Source organism: Dendronephthya gigantea, unplaced genomic scaffold (assembly GCF_004324835.1).
Source record: "Dendronephthya gigantea isolate DGI-Jeju-01 unplaced genomic scaffold, DenGig_1.0 000185F, whole genome shotgun sequence".
NCBI classification, from domain to species: domain Eukaryota; kingdom Metazoa; phylum Cnidaria; class Anthozoa; order Malacalcyonacea; family Nephtheidae; genus Dendronephthya; species Dendronephthya gigantea.
The window spans coordinates 19,126-36,885 of record NW_021163195.1 but is presented as its reverse complement, the minus strand read 5'-3'; the positions used below and the strand labels follow the sequence as shown (position 1 = coordinate 36,885).

The 17,760-nt window shown below is 35.2% G+C and overlaps 1 protein-coding gene across 1 annotated transcript in view; it reads right to left on the bottom strand.

Annotated features, from left to right (window-relative positions):
- Window positions 1-17,760, bottom strand: part of LOC114538448 — a 37,577-nt gene that overhangs the window by 10,968 nt on the left and 8,849 nt on the right. The window lies entirely within an intron of this gene.

The window sequence follows — 17,760 nt, the reverse complement described above, 5'->3', positions numbered from 1 at the left end:
ATATCGCATATCTTATGCTTTGCACACTAATCCAGTAAATCGAGAACATAGAAAAAGAAAGCATGGGAAGGCTAAGGACAAAATTGAATGATACTGACGAAAAAGCTGCGCCCACAAAGAGTACACAAGCCGTATGGATATTTTTAATTTTATTAGACTGACATATCAGATTTAATTAATTATGTTTGTATTGTTGACTAAACTTTTAAAACTATTAACATGATCAACTATGAAATAAGTTGATAGTTACAACATAAGTTGACTTGTATAAGAATATAGAAATATTCATAAGTTGTCATAAGTCACAAGCCAAGCCTTGTGATTGGGCGATCCGGAAACCCTGTCAATCATTTCAAAGTTCTGTTTCGTCAATTTCAAGTTTTCCTGAATTACAAATGATATAAGTCAGTGTATTGGGGCTGCCTAAATATACCTAAGGTTACATTCTCTGTTTATCAGTTTAGGCCATAGCGTAAAAAATATGATCCAATAAGTTTAATAATACCACCCTAAACTTCTTTTACCTCTATTTCCTATACTTGGTCCAATATGTTCCTGACTAATGTTGATTGCTCAAGTGGTTCTATAAATACACGCATTAAATTGAGAAAGTTACAAGTTTAACAGCATTTAGCGAAAGTGAGTCTTTATTGGTGTTTTTTAAGAGAAGATTTTCCAAAAAGCATTTTCACTAGCCAACCATGCTTCCTGAAATGCATAGTTCGCGCGAACCAGTTGCTTTCCAATATATCCTTGATTTACAATGATGATCAAACCTAATAACGACCAGCAATTTTGAAATTTTGCAAGAATTTTTCTTACCTCAATTCTACACACTCTTTCGTTTATTATAATTTGGCCTTGTCTCATCTCCGGTAAATCACCCTAAATTGCAAGATTTATAATTGTCACTTTTATAACTGCCTCTTCTTAACCACGTTTACGTTTATCCACATTAAGTACGAGCAAACTCGAATGTTCGATTAATGAATGTTTATTGCATGTTGAGTCTGAAGATTTTTCTAAAAAGCATTTTCACTAGCCAACCATGCTTCCCAAAATGTAGTTTGCGTCAACCAGTTGCTTTCCTATCCTTGATTTACAATGATGATCAAACCTAATAACGACCAGCAATTTTGAAATTTTGCAAGAATTTTTTTTACCTCAATTCTACACACTCTTTCGTTTATTATAATTTGGCGTTGTCTCATCTCCGGTAAAACACCCTAAATTGCAAGATTTTTAATTGTCACTTTTATAACTGTCTCTTCTTAACCACGTTTACGTTTATCCACATTAAGTACGAGCAAACTCGAATGTTCGATTAATGAATGTTTATTGCATGTTGAGTCTGAAGATTTTTCTAAAAAGCATTTTCACTAGCCAACCATGCTTCCCAAAATGTAGTTTGCGTCAACCAGTTGCTTTCCTATCCTTGATTTACAATGATGATCAAACCTAATAACGACCAGCAATTTTAAAATTTTGCAAGATTTTTTCTTACCTCTATTATATTCACTCTTTCGTCTATTCTAATTTGGCCTTGTCTCATCTCCTGTAAATTTCCCTAAATTGCAACATTTATAATTGTCACTTCCTCTTCTGCCTCTTTTATAACTGCCTCTTCTTAACCACGTTTACGTTTATCCACATTAAGTACGAGCAAACTCGAATGTTCGATTAATAAATGTTTATTGCATGTTGAGTCTGAAGCATAACCACACGGTTTTGTTGTGGTAATAGGCCTATACTAAGCAAATTTGACAGCTGCAGTCAGAGGCGTAGTAATATCGTGGTTCGTAGTTACACTTAGCGTAAAACAAGTTAAACAACAAAAATGATGCTTTAGACAAAACCAGGAACCGAACGTTTGTGGAAAACTCTGTTATAAAGAGCCTGACGAGATCCTGCTCATTGCTCTCAATAACGTGGATATGGATTATAAAACTCACAGACATAATAACGACCAGCAATTTTAAAATTTCGCAACATTTTTTCTTACCTCTATTCTATTCACTCTTTCCTTTATTATATTTTGGCCTTGTCTCGTTTCCTTTAAATCTCCCTAAATTGCAACATTTATAATTGTCACTTTTATAACAACTGCCTGTTCTTAACCGCGTTAACGTTTATACATATTAAGCAGTGTTTTGTTGTGGTAATAGGCCTATACTCGGCAAATTTGACAGCTGCAGTCTAGCGTAAAAATAGGTCGTGGTTCGTAGTTACGTTTGGGGTGAAACAACAAAAAATGTTGCTTTAGACAAAACCAGGAACCGAACGTTTGTTGAAAACTCAGACCAGACTCTATTATAAAGAGCCTGACGAGATCCTGCTCATTGCTCTCAATAACGTGGATATGGATTAGAAAATTCCGAAGAATGTGACAAAACTACAATATACTTAACATTACCTCAATTGTAGTTACTCTTTGGCCAATTTCTTCCAATCGTGGCAAATTCACTTCACACAAATTGGCCTGGTGGATCTGCATTTCTCTTGCACTTACATGCATGCGACAGTTCACGCACAGTATTGGACGGTATTCACAATTATTCACATGATTTTGTAGATTTCCAAGCTCAACATGTTCGGGACACCCTCGATTGTGATAATCACACCTGATTATCAGCTCTGACAAACAGTTCCTTAGATACCTTTGGGGACGTTGCAAAGTTGCAAGAGTGAGACGTTGTCGACACACTGGGCACGTTGATGAATTAGGAAGGTATTGTGATATGCAATTAAAACAAAAATGATGTTCTCCTGCCTCGCATAATCGCGCATCGCTTAAGACATTACAGCAAATAATGCAGTAGAAATCTTCTTCAACAGGATAAACGAAACGGTCACGATCATAGCCTCCAGCCATTAGCAATATGTTGAATGTATCTGAAATATTATTTCAATGAATGTTTAAAATAATTATAAACTCGATATATAAAATAGAAATAAGATTTTTTTCCACATATTAGTTCATATTCAATTCTGATATTGACAGTGACAGCTAGACCAGGCAATTTAAACCACACAAAGATAATCAAGTTAGACTTACCAAAGCTGATGATGACGGTTATTCACTTGAACATCCTGCAATAGTTTGGTGTTAACGTTGCGTCAACAATATTTTGTGCTTAAGACAACACCTTGAGGCGTCGTAATGTTTCAAGACTTCGTGATTTGATTTCTACGGCAGTCTTTCAATAAGCTTGCGAAAAATTTTTGGCATCTTTTTTAGACATTTGCATCTATTGATATTCCAAATATTAATCTACCACTATTGAATGATGCAAAACGGTTTTAAAATACCCAATGTTTAAACTCCGCGCACTCGCTAAAGCATACACAAAATTGTCTGAAATTTTAACAACTTATAAAATATATTCCATATTTTAGCCTGCCAAGTCACCCGTTGTTCTGCGCAAGTCGTTCTTAAATTGAATTTAAAATCACGCTTTTATATCGTTAGAAAAAGTTTCCACCAAAACGTTTCACCGTTTTTCCCAAATTTTTGGTGCAAAATGTGCCGTTTGAAGGACTCAAAATAGCTACTTACACATAGTCTTATTAACGACTGAATGCATTTATTAACTGTTTAACTTTTTCGATACACCCTTTAAGGTTGTGTCAGTTACACTATGCAACTTTCCCTGCATGACTTGCAATGCAATTATGCTCCGGAATATAAAATAAGATACATAAAGATATAAAACTGTGATATGTGTTTTTGTTGATTGTTTTGTGTCCCACGCGCAGACAGCGTGTGATGACTCCCGGCGAGCTTGGCAAGTGTCATGGGGGAATTTAATGAGTAAAACGCCGTTTTAAGACGAAAAATTGCTTTTTTAAAAACCCACGCTACCTATGCCTATTTCTGGAATAAATTCTTGAAGAATATCGGTATATGTATCCTTCGTTAATTGTGGAAAGGCAATTGAGCATATCTCTATGCCTCAAAATTGACTTTGAAAATCAAAGAAGATATTTGCATTGGCACTATGGAATATATAATTATACTCTGGTTGAATTCTTTGCGATGAAGTAAATATTATTTATCTGAATTTTTCAAGTTTCTATCAAAGACCTTTTTTATAATTTCGTTCCGCATTTCTGTTATTCCTAGATATTTGTTAATTCATTTCATCTTATCTCCTGGAGATATATGGTAACTAAAGCATGTATTACATGTTTTCTAAACTCAGCAAGTGCTAAACTATTGCACAGCTTTCCATACGGCAAGCCCTGTACTCCTCAGCTATATTTTTTCCTGTTTTTACCAGCATCAAATAATTTCAGAAACTAGTTCTTAGCTCATGCAGAAGATCCTCTTAATTCATCTTTTTAAAAATTTTAGTCAAATACAACATCGCCCTAAAGGTTTTGTTTAAATAAGCATTTGTTTGTCAAAAACTTTTCCAAAATAAGTCCAAAATTATTTTTTTATTTCTCGGTTTTGAATGAAAGAAACATCGTTTTTGTAGCTTCTGACAGATCCAGCAGAAAAGTGAAAGTAAACATGATTTTGAAATTCCGAAAATGGAAATCTGACTAGCCTCGCTTTCGTGTACCTAGCCACAAGCCTCTTGCTCTTTTTTTCGAAAAGGTCTATTGCAAGAAAAATTGCACAGTGTGACAGTGCCTTTAGACTTCACTGGTATAACTTTTCACAGGATTACGTTTAAAATAGAAACAAACTCACCAATGATTTTCGTAGCGACAAAATTTTCGATTTTCGTAGCGTTCCCTCTCGACGCTTGTTTGTCTCGACGGTTTTCCCTACAGAATTTCAATATCTCGTCTTATTACCACAATCCTCAAAGATTCATATCCTGTCGAGATATACAATGATTTGGGGATTTGTTCACGACGTGTTTGACAGAAGGAACTTTTCTCAACTTCCTAACATCAAAAAATTTTTCTTGCAACTTGCAATGCAATTATAGTTTTGAGAGATGTTAATTTGGAAAGAGTGTTCGAAATGCTAAGAAAACGTTATCAGATTGTAAGAAATGTTCGTATTCGACAACTTTAGATGCCTTTAGATGCCTAGATGCAACTTTAGATGCCAACTTTATACACTAGAGTAGAGCATGTCTTTACCGCTTTCAGTTTAGAGGAGATTATTTGATATATTCGGTATATAATAATAATAATCAAGTGTCTGCCAATAAAATGTCCCCAGCCTTTTTGACTTAAACCACACAAAGATAATCAAATTAAACTTACCAAAGCTGATGAATTATGACAGATTTTTACGTAACCGTTTTGGAACAACCTGATGTTAACGCGGTCGACGGTATTTTGTTTCTGAGACAACACCTTGAAATGGCGTAATATTTATTGCCTTCAAAACATCGCGTGATGTCCACGTACGTCATTCATATAAGATTCTTGTGGACCTACGCAATTTGCTGTGACAAAAACATTTTTAACATCATGCTGAGAAACTTGTATCTATTCCCGTCGTTTATTTTGCATTTCTTCGATATTTCAAGTATCAATATGATATTCCAAGTACTATCAAATGGCTCATTGAATGAGTTTTTTACAAGATTTGTAAAAACTGTTTTCCCTTTTGACACCAGAAAGATTTATCGAATCGAAACTAGTTTCGATTTGCAATTTTTACCAACATGCTGTGAGAGTTTTAAATATATTTAAACACTTGCACTTCTTTGTTATTTCAAGTATCAACTCGAAATTGGTATTATTGATAGTTGAGATATTATCTCGCATGCAAGATTCAAAAGTGGTTTATTTTGACACTAACAGTTTTCTAATCATGGTGCAAAAATTGTGTTCATTTCAGACACTTGATTTTCTTTGCTATTTCAGGTATCAACTTGAGATTGGTATTATTGATAGTTGAGTTATTATCTCGCATACAAGATTCAAAAGTGGTTTATTTTGACACTAACAGTTTTCTAAACATGGTGCAAAAATTGTGTTCATTTCAGTATCTCAGACACTTGCATTTCTTGGATGTTCCAAGTATCCACATGCTTGGGTCTTAAATAAATGTTTAATGCTGTGTAACAAAGTGAATTTACGAATCTCGCATTGGCTCGAGTGATTATTGATTTGTGTCCATTTCAGAGCTAGTCTCCAAGAGGGACTCAACTAATCGACAAACAATAACACAACTGTTTAACAACATTTTAAATTATGTCCATCGTGATTAAATATTTCATGCTGTGGCCCAAACTGAAGCTATGAACCTCGCTTTGGTTCGAGTTATTAATTTGTGTTGATTTCACAACCAGTCTCACAGAGAAAGTCCAGGCATGAAATAATACAATGGTATTTGCCTTCATCGATGAACAAAAATACAACTTGCTGAATACAAAGGTTTAAATTCTGATTAATATTATTCAATAAGAAGTAATTTCAAGTGGAAAGTTTTCCACTCGAAATTAAGACCTATCAACCTTCTGGAAATTAGCCAACATCTAGTAAATTGGCACAAAATCTCAATTGATTTATTGAAAAGTTATCGATTTAAATTGAATATCGTGCTGGGGTAATCGTAATTAAATATTTCATACTGTGGCCCAAACCGAAGCTATGAATCTTGCTTTGGTTCTAGTAATTGATTTGTGTTGATTTCACAACCAGTCTCAAAGAGGAAGTCCAGGCATGAAATAATAAAAAGTTATTTGACTTCATCGATGAACAATAACACAACTTGCTGAACACTACGGTTTAAATTCTATAAAAAGTATTCAAAAAGCAGTAAATTTAAGTGCAAAGTTTTCCAATCGAAATTAAGACCTATCAACAGGTATTTTTAACACTAACAGTTTACCAAACGTGTTGCGAAAATTGTATTCATTTCAGTCTCCTAGACACTTGCATTTCTTGGATGTTCCAAGTATCAACATGAGTTTTCTACTATTATTAAATGGTTCATTGATCGATTCATTACCACAAGATTTAAATCTGGTTTGTTTTGCAATATTAGTGCCAGCCTCATGCTGAGAGAATCTCTAGCACTCTCTCTCGCTATATTTAGTATTTAAAGTGGTTGTTCTTTTAAATTGAATGTGGTGCTGGGGTCTTAATTAAATGTTTCATGCTGTGTAACAAAGTGAATCTATGAATCTCGCTTTGGCTCGAGTGATAATTGATTTGTGTCCATTTCAGAGCTAGTCTCCCAGAGGGACTCGACTAATCGATAACAATAACACAACTGTTTGACAAGGGTTTAAATTAAGTCCATCGTGATTAAATATTTCATGCTGTGGCCCAAACTGAAGCTATGAACCTCGCTTTGGTTCGAGTAATTGATTTGTGTTGATTGATTTGTGTTGAGAAAGTCCAGGCATGAAATAATACAATTGTATTTGCCTTCATCGATTAACAAAAATACAACTTGCTGAACACAAAGGTTTAAATTCTGATAAAAAGTATTCAATGAGACGTAATTTCAAGTGGAAAGTTTTCCAATCGAAATTAAGATCTATCAACCCTTTAAAAATTAGCCAACATCTAGTGAAGTGGCACAAAATCTCAATTGATTTATTGAGAAGTTATTGATTTAAATTGAATATCGTGCTGGGGTAATCGTGATTAAATATTTCATGCTGTGGCCCAAACTGAAGCTATGAATCTTGCTTTGGTTCGAGTAATTGATTTGTGTCGATTTCGAAACCAGTCTCACAGAGGAAGTCCAGGCATGAAATAATACAAAGTTATTTGACTTCATCGATGAACAATAACACAACTTGCTGAGCATTAAGGTTTAAATTCTATAAAAAGTATTCAAAAAGCAGTAAATTCAAGTGCAAAGTTTTCCAATCGAAATTAAGACCTATCAACAGGTATCTTTGAGTTTTAAATATACTCAGACACTTGCATTTATTTCTTACTCCGAGTATCAACTTGAGATATTTATCAAAACTAGTTTCGATTTGCCATTTAGCATCATGCTGTGGGAGTTTTAAACATTTTCAGATATTTGCATTTCATCAACTTGAAATTGGTATTTTTGATAGTTGAGTTATTATCTCCCGTACAAGATTCAAAAGTGGTTTATTTTGACACTAACAGTTTTCTAATCATGGTGCAAAAATGGTGTTCATTTCAGTTTCCTAGACACTTGCATTTCTTGGATGTTCCAAGTATCAACATGAGTTTTCTAGTATTATTAAATGGTTCATTGATCGAGTCATTACCACAAAATTTAAATCTGGTTTGTTTTGCAATATTAGTACCAGCCTCATGCTGAGAGAATCTCTGGCACTCTCTCTCGCTATATTTAGTATTTAAAGTGGTTGTTCTTTTAAATTGAATTTTGTGCTGGGGTCTTAATTAAATGTTTCATGCTGTGTAAAGGCTATGTTACACTGTGCAATTTTTCTTGCAACTTGCAATGCAATTCTACTTTGAAGACATGTTAATTAGTAAAGAGTCTTCAAAATGTAAGTATAAGAAACGCCATGGAGTGTAATATAGAGGCAGAAGTTTGGTGGTCGCCAAATTTACATCTCTCAAAAGGAGAATTGCATTGCAAGTTGCAGGAAAAATTGCACCGTGTAACAGGCCCTTAACAAAGTGAATCTATGAATCTCGTTTTGGTTCGAGTGATTATTGATTTGTGTCCATTTCAGAGCTAATCTCCCAGACGGACTCGACTAATCGATAACAATAACACAACTGTTTGACAATGGTTTAAATTATGTCCATCGTGATTAAATATTTCATGCTGTGGCCCAAACTGAAGCTATGAACCTCGCTTTGGTTCGAGTAATTCATTTGTGTTGCTTGATTTGTGTTGAGGAAGTCCAGGCATGAAATAATACAATTGTATTTGCCTTCATCGATGAACCAAAATACAACTTGCTGAACACAAAGGTTTAAATTCTGATAAAAAGTATTCAATAAGACGTAATTTCAAGTGGAAAGTTTTCCAATCGAAATTAAGATCTATCAACCTTTAAAAATTAGCCAACATCTAGTGAAGTGGCACAAAATCTCAATTGATTTATTGAGAAGTTATTGATTTAAATTGAGTATCGTGCTGGGGTCATCGTGATTAAATATTTCATGCTGTGACCCAAACTGAATCTATGAATCTTGCTTTCGTTCGAGTAATTGATTTGTGTTGATTTAACAACCACTCTCACAGAGGAAGTCCAGACATGAAATAATACAAAGTTATTTGACTTCATCGATGAACAAAAACACAATTTGCTGAACACTACGGTTTAAATTCTGATAAAAAGTATTCAATAACAATTAATTTCAAGTGGAAAGTTTTCCACTCGAAATTAATACCTATCAATTCTCTGGAAATTAGTTAATGCTACAAAATCTCAATTGATTTATTGAAAAGTGTTTGAAATTCAGATGAAGACACAGTAGACGTAAGGATTTCAAGAGCGTATTCAAATACAGCTTTTATGCGACGTTTTAAAGGGAGCGAGGCTGGGGAGATGTCTACGGAGAAGTGTTTATGATCCAAGTGTCCAAGAGCATAATTCGTAAGAAGTGTTAGTAATGTCATACTAACTTTCCTGACAAAGACCTTTAGATCGAAACGTCGAGAATTTTTCCCGGTCTAACAGTTTTCAAACCACACTTCAATATTTTGTGCCAAACATCACCTTGATATATGTCGTAATATTTATCTCTAAGTAATTTTTTATTCCTGTGGACCTACGCGATTATCTTTGACAATATCATTTTTAATATCATGCTGCGAAACTTGTTTTTATTCCCGTCATTCAATTTGCAGGTCTTCGATATTTCAAGTATCAATATGATATTCCAAGTACTATCAAATTGTTCATTGAATAAGTTTTTTACAAGATTTGTAAAAACTGGTTTCCGTTTTGACACCAGCAAGATTTATCGAATCGAAACTAGTTTCGATTTGCAATTTTTACCATCATGCTGTGAGAGTTTTAAATATCTTTAGACACTTGCATTTTTTTGCTATTTCAAGTATCAACTTGAGATTGGTATTATTAATAGTTGAGTTATTATCTCGCATACAAGATTCAAAAGTTGTTGTTTTTTACACTAACAGATTTCTAATCATGGTGCAAAAATTGTGTTCATTTCAGTTTCCTAGACACTTGCATTTCTTGGATGTTCCAAGTATCAACATGAGTTTCCTAGTATTATTAAATGGTTCATTGATCGAGTCATTACCACAAGACTTAAATCTGTTTTTTTTGCAATATTAGTACCAGCCTCATGCTGAGAGAATCTCTGGCGCTCTCTCTCGCTTTATTTAGTATTTAAAGTGGTTGTTCTTTTAAATTGAATATCGTGCTGGGGTCTTAATTGAAATTGTTTCATGCTGTGTAACAAAGTGAAGCTACGAATCTCGCTTTGACTCGAGTGATTATTGATTTGTGTCCATTTCAGAGCTAGTCTCCCAGAGGGACTCGACTAATCAAACATCAACACAACTGTTTAACAAGATTTTAAATTAAGTCCATCGTAATTAAATATTTCATGCTGTGGCCCAAACTGAAGCTATGAATCTCGCTTTGGTTCGAGTAATTAATTTGTGTTGATTTCGCAACCAGATATAAAATAATACAAATGTATTTGCATTCGTCGATGAACAACAACACAGCATGTTGAACACTAGGGTTTAAAATCTGATAAAAAGTATTCAATAAGAAGTATTTTCAAGTGGAAAATTTTCCACTCGAAATTAAGACCCATCAACCCTCTAGAAATTAGTTAATTTAAATTGAATATCGTGCTGGGGTCATCGTGATGAAAAATTTCATGCTGTGGCCCAAACTGAAGCTATAAATCTCGCTTTGGTTCTAGTAATTTATTTGTGCCTGTTTTAGAACCAGTCTCACAGAGAAAGTCCAGGCATGAAATATTAAAAAAGTTATTTGACTTCATTGATGTACAATAGCACAACTTGCTGAACAATACGGTTTAAATTCTGATAAAAAGTATTCAATAACAAGTAATTTCAAGACTTGTCAACCCTCTAAAACTTAATACAGTCATACTAACTCTCCTGACAAAGACCTTTAGGTCGAAACCTCCAGAATTTTTTCCGGTCTAACAGTTTTTTTATATCACATTTGATGAGAAGTTAGTCAGACTTTTTACTAAAGAATTTGTTCGCTGTACACGATTATTGCTAATGTTCACAGATTAATATTGAAATGTTGAAATGAACCATCATAATATGCAATCATATCAACACATCAACAATATATTCACACGCATATTCACATTAATAATTAATTACACGTCAATAAATACAACAGAACACTACTATAATCCTAAATCTTATCTTCAGTCTAATCCTAATCCAATCCATAAATCTATTTAATTCCTAATAATAAAGTGTTTAGGGATGGATTTAGAATTAGATTGAGCCCGTGTGTCCCCTGGAATTCGAAACAACTTTCCTTACCTTGATCAGCCGAGAAAATTACATCACCAAATACCCCGAGCTATCCATATCCGTTCTTGGAAGTCTCCTTCAATGATCTCAATTGTCCCCAATTTAACCTGAGATTTTAAAAAAGTTTAAACATTAACTACAATGATGAATTTCGTAAGCGAAAAAAGTTAAAAATCTTCTCTCAAATCGAGCAGGGTATTGGGTCAGGTCTGGAACCGCAAAGCATCTATGGATTGTTTTGGTGAAAAGGTAATACAATAATACGTAAATTACGATATTTCGTAGAGCTATTCGACATAGGTCCAAAAGCAATCTTTAAAAGTTCGATTGCGTTTAGTAAAAAATCTGGACGAAAAACTTATGTAAACAAGTATAATTAATGCTCTGCATAAATTAACCCAGCTCTGAATATTAATTACCCTTCTGTAGAATTGCGATAATATGGAAGATATTCTTTGTCGGTTTCAACAATTATTTTCGTACAAAAGCGATGTAACTTATTTCTTTATTTAAGATCATAAAAAAGGTTTCTTACTCAAGATATTAAAGTCTCTTCATCAGCTTATAATGCACTCAGAGATATAAAATATTACATTCAAATGATTACTGGTTATATTTTACAATACGGGTGTATAAAAAGTAATCTAACTTTAGCGAGATATTGTACGTAACTTACTTGATCAACGAGAATAACTTTCGAATATGAAGACAGAACAAGCATTTGGCTGTTGAATGAAACGATTTTCACAGCGTGGAGAAAATAAACAAGGAAATATAAGTCGATTAAAAATCGTGGCAAGAAAATGATTGAATTTCGACACACAGCCTGATGCACGTTTGTCGTCCATGCATAATAATTATTCTAAGCATCGTTTAACAAAAGACAGTTTGACAAATCCGTGATTAATTGCTTTGTTCTTTCTTTATCATAGCGCAGAGGTGAAAATATTTGAACTTGATCAGGATTCTTCAACCAACTCGTATTTGTTTATCAACAGCTAAAAGCCAGGGGTTGGTTGTATGAAAGCTGGATAGCGCTATCCACCGGATAGTGGTGTTTTCAATCGCTATCAAATCGCCCGCTGTTGGTTATAACTTTGATTAAATCTTGAACAGAAGTGGTTGGGTTATAGTGCTTTTCTCAAGCTATATTTTGGTGGTATTTTTGTGTTTTTCGCCCGGGTATTCGCAGAGTTATAAGACTGTAAAAAAGTAGGTCCATTTAAATCCTAAGTTAATTAGACCAGACCAGAATCAACAAACCACACATCTTTAAAGTAACAAGTCGCGACTAAAACTGCAATAAAAATAACAAGATTATAGTTATTATAGTTACATACCGTTCCAAATAGCACAATTTCTCGATGAAATTGCAGAGTTTAAAGGTTTCTTGCACTGAAGAAAGTCAGAGGAACTCCTGCAAGAGATCGGAACATTTTCGCCACACTGTCGCGCTCACTTCGGAAACACGAGATTTTACGAAGATAGGCAGTGTGATTGATCCATTATATGGTATAGATTATGCAGCTCAGTGGATATGCAAGCCATATTTCAAAAAAGTGAAATATTATTGTGACATACAATCCAGTTTTTGCATGCAACACGACTATTTCAGTTTTTGTTAAAAGCGACCGTAAACGGTAAACCGCAAATATTTTGACAATTTTTTGTGCAATAAAGTTGGGTACGTTTCGACAACGTATTTTTTTACCTAGAAAATTATTTTAGACCATTTTTCTTTTAAATTACAGATTTCTTCACCTGTCACTTTGACAAAAACAACTCGCCGCCATTTTGAAAAATCCGCTCAGCTGATTATCGCGTAATAATCCGAGGTCGCTCCACCAATCAGACGCCAGAACTTTCAAAAATCACTTTTGCAATTATTATACGAATTGATTTTATATTATTAAGCTTGTAACGCCATGCCTTATAAGCTTTTTCGGTTAAAACCACTGGCCAATTCACGCTTCGTTAAAACGCTTGATAGCAACTAGCAAGAATTACTCTGAATAACCATCGTAAAAATAATTAGGCTCAGTTTAGAAGTATCTATTTTTTATTGATCAAAATTTATCATGAAACTTATTTCACTAATGAATCTAATGTCCTGCATATTGCTGATGTCCATTGGTTAATTGAACCTATTTACACACTAATAATATTGGTCAAACCTCACCAGACGTCACAGTATAAGAATATAGAAATATTATAGATGACAACAGCAGTTATCAACATTGGTTAGGGTAAAATGTTGACTGTATGAACAGAACATTATATATCTATATCTATTTATCTTATGTTATATATTTACACACTAATAATATTGGTTAAACCTCACCAGACGTCACAGTATAAGAATATAGAAATATTATAGATGACAACAGCAGTTATCAACATGACGTGGAACAATGGCTGTTTCTTGAAGTTTATATTGAGAAAACTTTCAGATGTGAGGTTTTACAACAGCAGTTGCATTACACCTTTTTTCTATCATTCTTGGCAGTTCTTTCCAGCCATCTCCACCAATGGTAAAAGATTCCACTGAGTTGAGACATCCCTGCTCACGATTGAATCCACCAAACACGACAATGACGTCATTCATGATGACGGCACAACTGCCTTGCCTTTTATTAATCATGGAGGGAAGCCGGCTACTTTGCCCCGTCTCGGTCTCATAGATGATGACGTCATCTAATATTTGACCATACTTATCCACACCACCAAGAACAATGATCTTATCACCCCAAGTGACAGTGGACATGTAACAAACAGGCTGAGGTAACGATGGACATGGCTTGAACTTATTCTCAACCAAATCATAAACAACAACGCTGTCAGTACCATCCGCATAACTCTCGGTTGTTGATCCGCCCAAGATAAATACCTTCCCATTAACTATCTCTGCTTTGTGTTCAAATCGTGGCTCTTTCATTCTCGTCAGCAACTTCGACGTGTGAGGCGGAATAAGAGCAGTCTCGTATATGGCATCAGATTCCTTTTTCTTTTCATCGTTGAATCCGCCTATAGAAATCAATTTATCTTGATAAACAAGGGCAGCATGGCTTTTTAACTTTGCCGGCAAGTTACCATCAAACATTGTCCATCGCAAAGGACACTGCTTCACATTTAACGCTTCTATTGTGTCAATGGCACCTTTCACACCCAAACCGCCTGCGACAAGGACGTTATTGTTGTGAACAAACGATGCTGTTTTACTTCGATGATTATTGAGTCTTGGTAACATAATAGACTTCTTCTCAGCAATACTGTATATTTCAACAGTATCCAAAGGACGGGTGTCTTCATCGTTATAAAAACCACCAATGATGATAACGTCTTGTTTGTTGGCTGAAATTGTGGGGTCAATTGCTTGAGCACTATCATTGTGAACAAGTGAAGTGTTAATATTCTCTTGTGGTAAATGATTCAGTAATAATTCTTCAAATCTTTCAATCCGCCCTTTCATCACCTAAAAAGTTATAGAAACACACATGGAGAATCAAGAAGATTTACTGACGACGTTGGCTAAGCTGTAAATGGATCTGTGGCATGGTCTTGTGAATAAACGATGCATTTTTAAAGCTTAGAATTGTATTTTACGACGTTTCTAAGAGTGTTGTAGTTAGCGCTGCAAAGTTTTCACAGCAAATCACTGCCAAGCTTGTGGTATCGCAGTAAAATCAACCGACAAACTATCTCAACGACAGTTTCTTCAGAAACGAGGATGGATCATGTGAGCGCTTTCGTCACCTTCATCTACACAAGCCCGTCGCCCGTCGGAACCAGATTTTGCAATTTAAGGCATAAGTATTAAATTAATTCAACGGGAGGGAGGGAAATCTACTGCAAGTTACAACCACGCATTTTTTGCCAAATGAAGCTTCCCAAATACAAATTCTATTTTGTTCCGATGAGTTTTCTAAAGCGTTAAAAATTTATTAAGGGTAAGTCGAAGTTGGCCATTGGTGCACATTCTTCCAACTCGATATTTAAGTGCTCTTTTATTTCAAATTCAGTTTTACCTTGAGTGGAAATATTTGTGTCGTCAGCAAACGTATATGCCGAGGATGATGATAGACAAATCGGAAGATCATCCATATATAGCAGAAATAGCATGGGGCCTAAGTTAGAGCCTTGTGGTATACCACATTTAATTAGTCTTTCCTTAGACATAGTTTGATCTACCTTACAAATTTGGATCCTGTTGGTAAGATAGGACTTAAACTAAGCTAGATCACGGCCTCTTATTCCATAAAAGTCCATTTTTGTTGTTAATATGTTATGATCTACACAGTCAAAGGTCAAGGTAAATAACTCCATTCAAACACTCTCCATCCATGTTTAGAAGCCATTGGTTTGTAGCACAGAGGACAGATGTTTGAGTAGAGTGTTTCCTCCGAAATCCTGCTTGTTGTTCAATGAGGAAATCGTTCGATTCTAAGTACGGGTAAAGTTGTTCTGAGACTAATTTCTGAAACGTTTTTGCAATACATGATAAAACAGAGATAGGTCTATAATTGCCACATATTAATTTGCTATCAGATTTATGTATTGGCGAGATTATAGTGATCTTAAAGTGGTCAGGAAATATGCCCGAGTTTATTGAAGCATTGAATATCGCTGATAATGAGGGAGCTATTTCTTCAGCTGCATCTTTGAGCAGTTTTGGAGTACGTTGAAGTACGTTTCGGATTAGGGAAGTACGTTTCGGATTACGGAAGTACGTTTCGGATTACGGAAGTACGTTTCGGATTACGGAAGTACGTTTCGGATTACGAAAGTACGTTTCGGATTACGGAAGTACGTTTCGGATTAGGAAGTGCGTTTTGGATTACGGAAGTACGTTTCGGATTAGGGAAGTACGTTTCGGATTAGGGAAGTACGTTTCGGATTAGGGAAGTACGTTTCGGATTAGGGCAGTACGTTTTGGATTACGGAAGTACGTTTCGGATTAGGGAAGTACGTTTCGGATTAGGGAAGTACGTTTTGGATTACGGAAGTACGTTTAAGGATTAGGGAAGTACGTTTTGGATTACGGAAGTACGTTTAAGGATTAGGGAAGTACGTTTTGGATTACGGAAGTACGTTTCGGATTACGGAAGTACGTTTAAGGATTAGGGAAGTACGTTTTGGATTACGGAAGTACGTTTCGGATTAGGGAAGTACGTTTCGGATTACGAAAGTACGTTTAAGGATTAGGGAAGTACGTTTTGGATTACGGAAGTACGTTTCGGATTAGGGAAGTACGTTTCGGATTAGGGAAGTACGTTTCGGATTAGGGAAGTACGTTTCGGATTAGGGAAGTACGTTTCGGATTAGGGAAGTACGTTTTGGATTAGGGAAGTACGTTTTGGATTAGGGAAGTACGTTTCGGATTAGGAAAGTACGTTTCGGATTACGGAAGTACGTTTCGGATTAGGGAAGTACGTTTCGGATTAGGGCAGTACGTTTTGGATTACGGAAGTACGTTTCGGATTAGGGAAGTACGTTTCGGATTACGGAAGTACGTTTCGGATTACGGAAGTACGTTTAAGGATTAGGGAAGTACGTTTCGGATTAGGGAAGTACGTTTCGGATTAGGGAAGTACGTTTTGGATTAGGAAAGTACGTTTCGGATTAGGAAAGTACGTTTCGGATTACGGAAGTACGTTTCGGATTAGGGAAGTACGTTTCGGATTAGGGAAATACGTTTCGGATTAGGGAAGTACGTTTCGGATTAGGGAAGTACGTTTCGGATTAGGGAAGTACGTTTCGGATTAGGGAAGTACGTTTCGGATTAGGGAAGTACGTTTCGGATTAGGGAAGTACGTTGCCAACTTCCGTATCTACTTCCAATTGTAAATTTGAATTTAAATCGCAACGAAATACGTTGTTCATAGCAATTACCTTGTTACTTACGGCTTTTCCTTGTGTTACGAAGTGGTTACGTTCCATATTATTAATTCAAATTGAGTCAAATCCTGAATACTTAACGGTCTTTACCCAATTGTTATGAACAACGTATTTTGTTGCGATTTAAATTTAAATTTACAATTGGAAGTAGAAACGGAGGTTGACGACGTGCTTCCGTAATCCGAAACGTAGTTCCCAGTTTCCTAACGGGCTTCGCAACTCGGCGCGGAAAAGTAATCTGAAATTGATGGTAATGCAGTTTGTTAAATTCATGTGATAAAAATGTTATATGGAAAACACGGGCACGGTATAAAATGAATGAGCGCCCAATCGCAAAATATTATTTTTACTCCTGGAGTTAAAGCTACAGCAAAAATCGTTCATCTGTTAAGGCGGATTCCATTTAGTGCAAAATGTCGAGAGATCGACTTTTTGCGATCACTTTCTTTTGAAATACAAACAGTCAAGCGAAACTA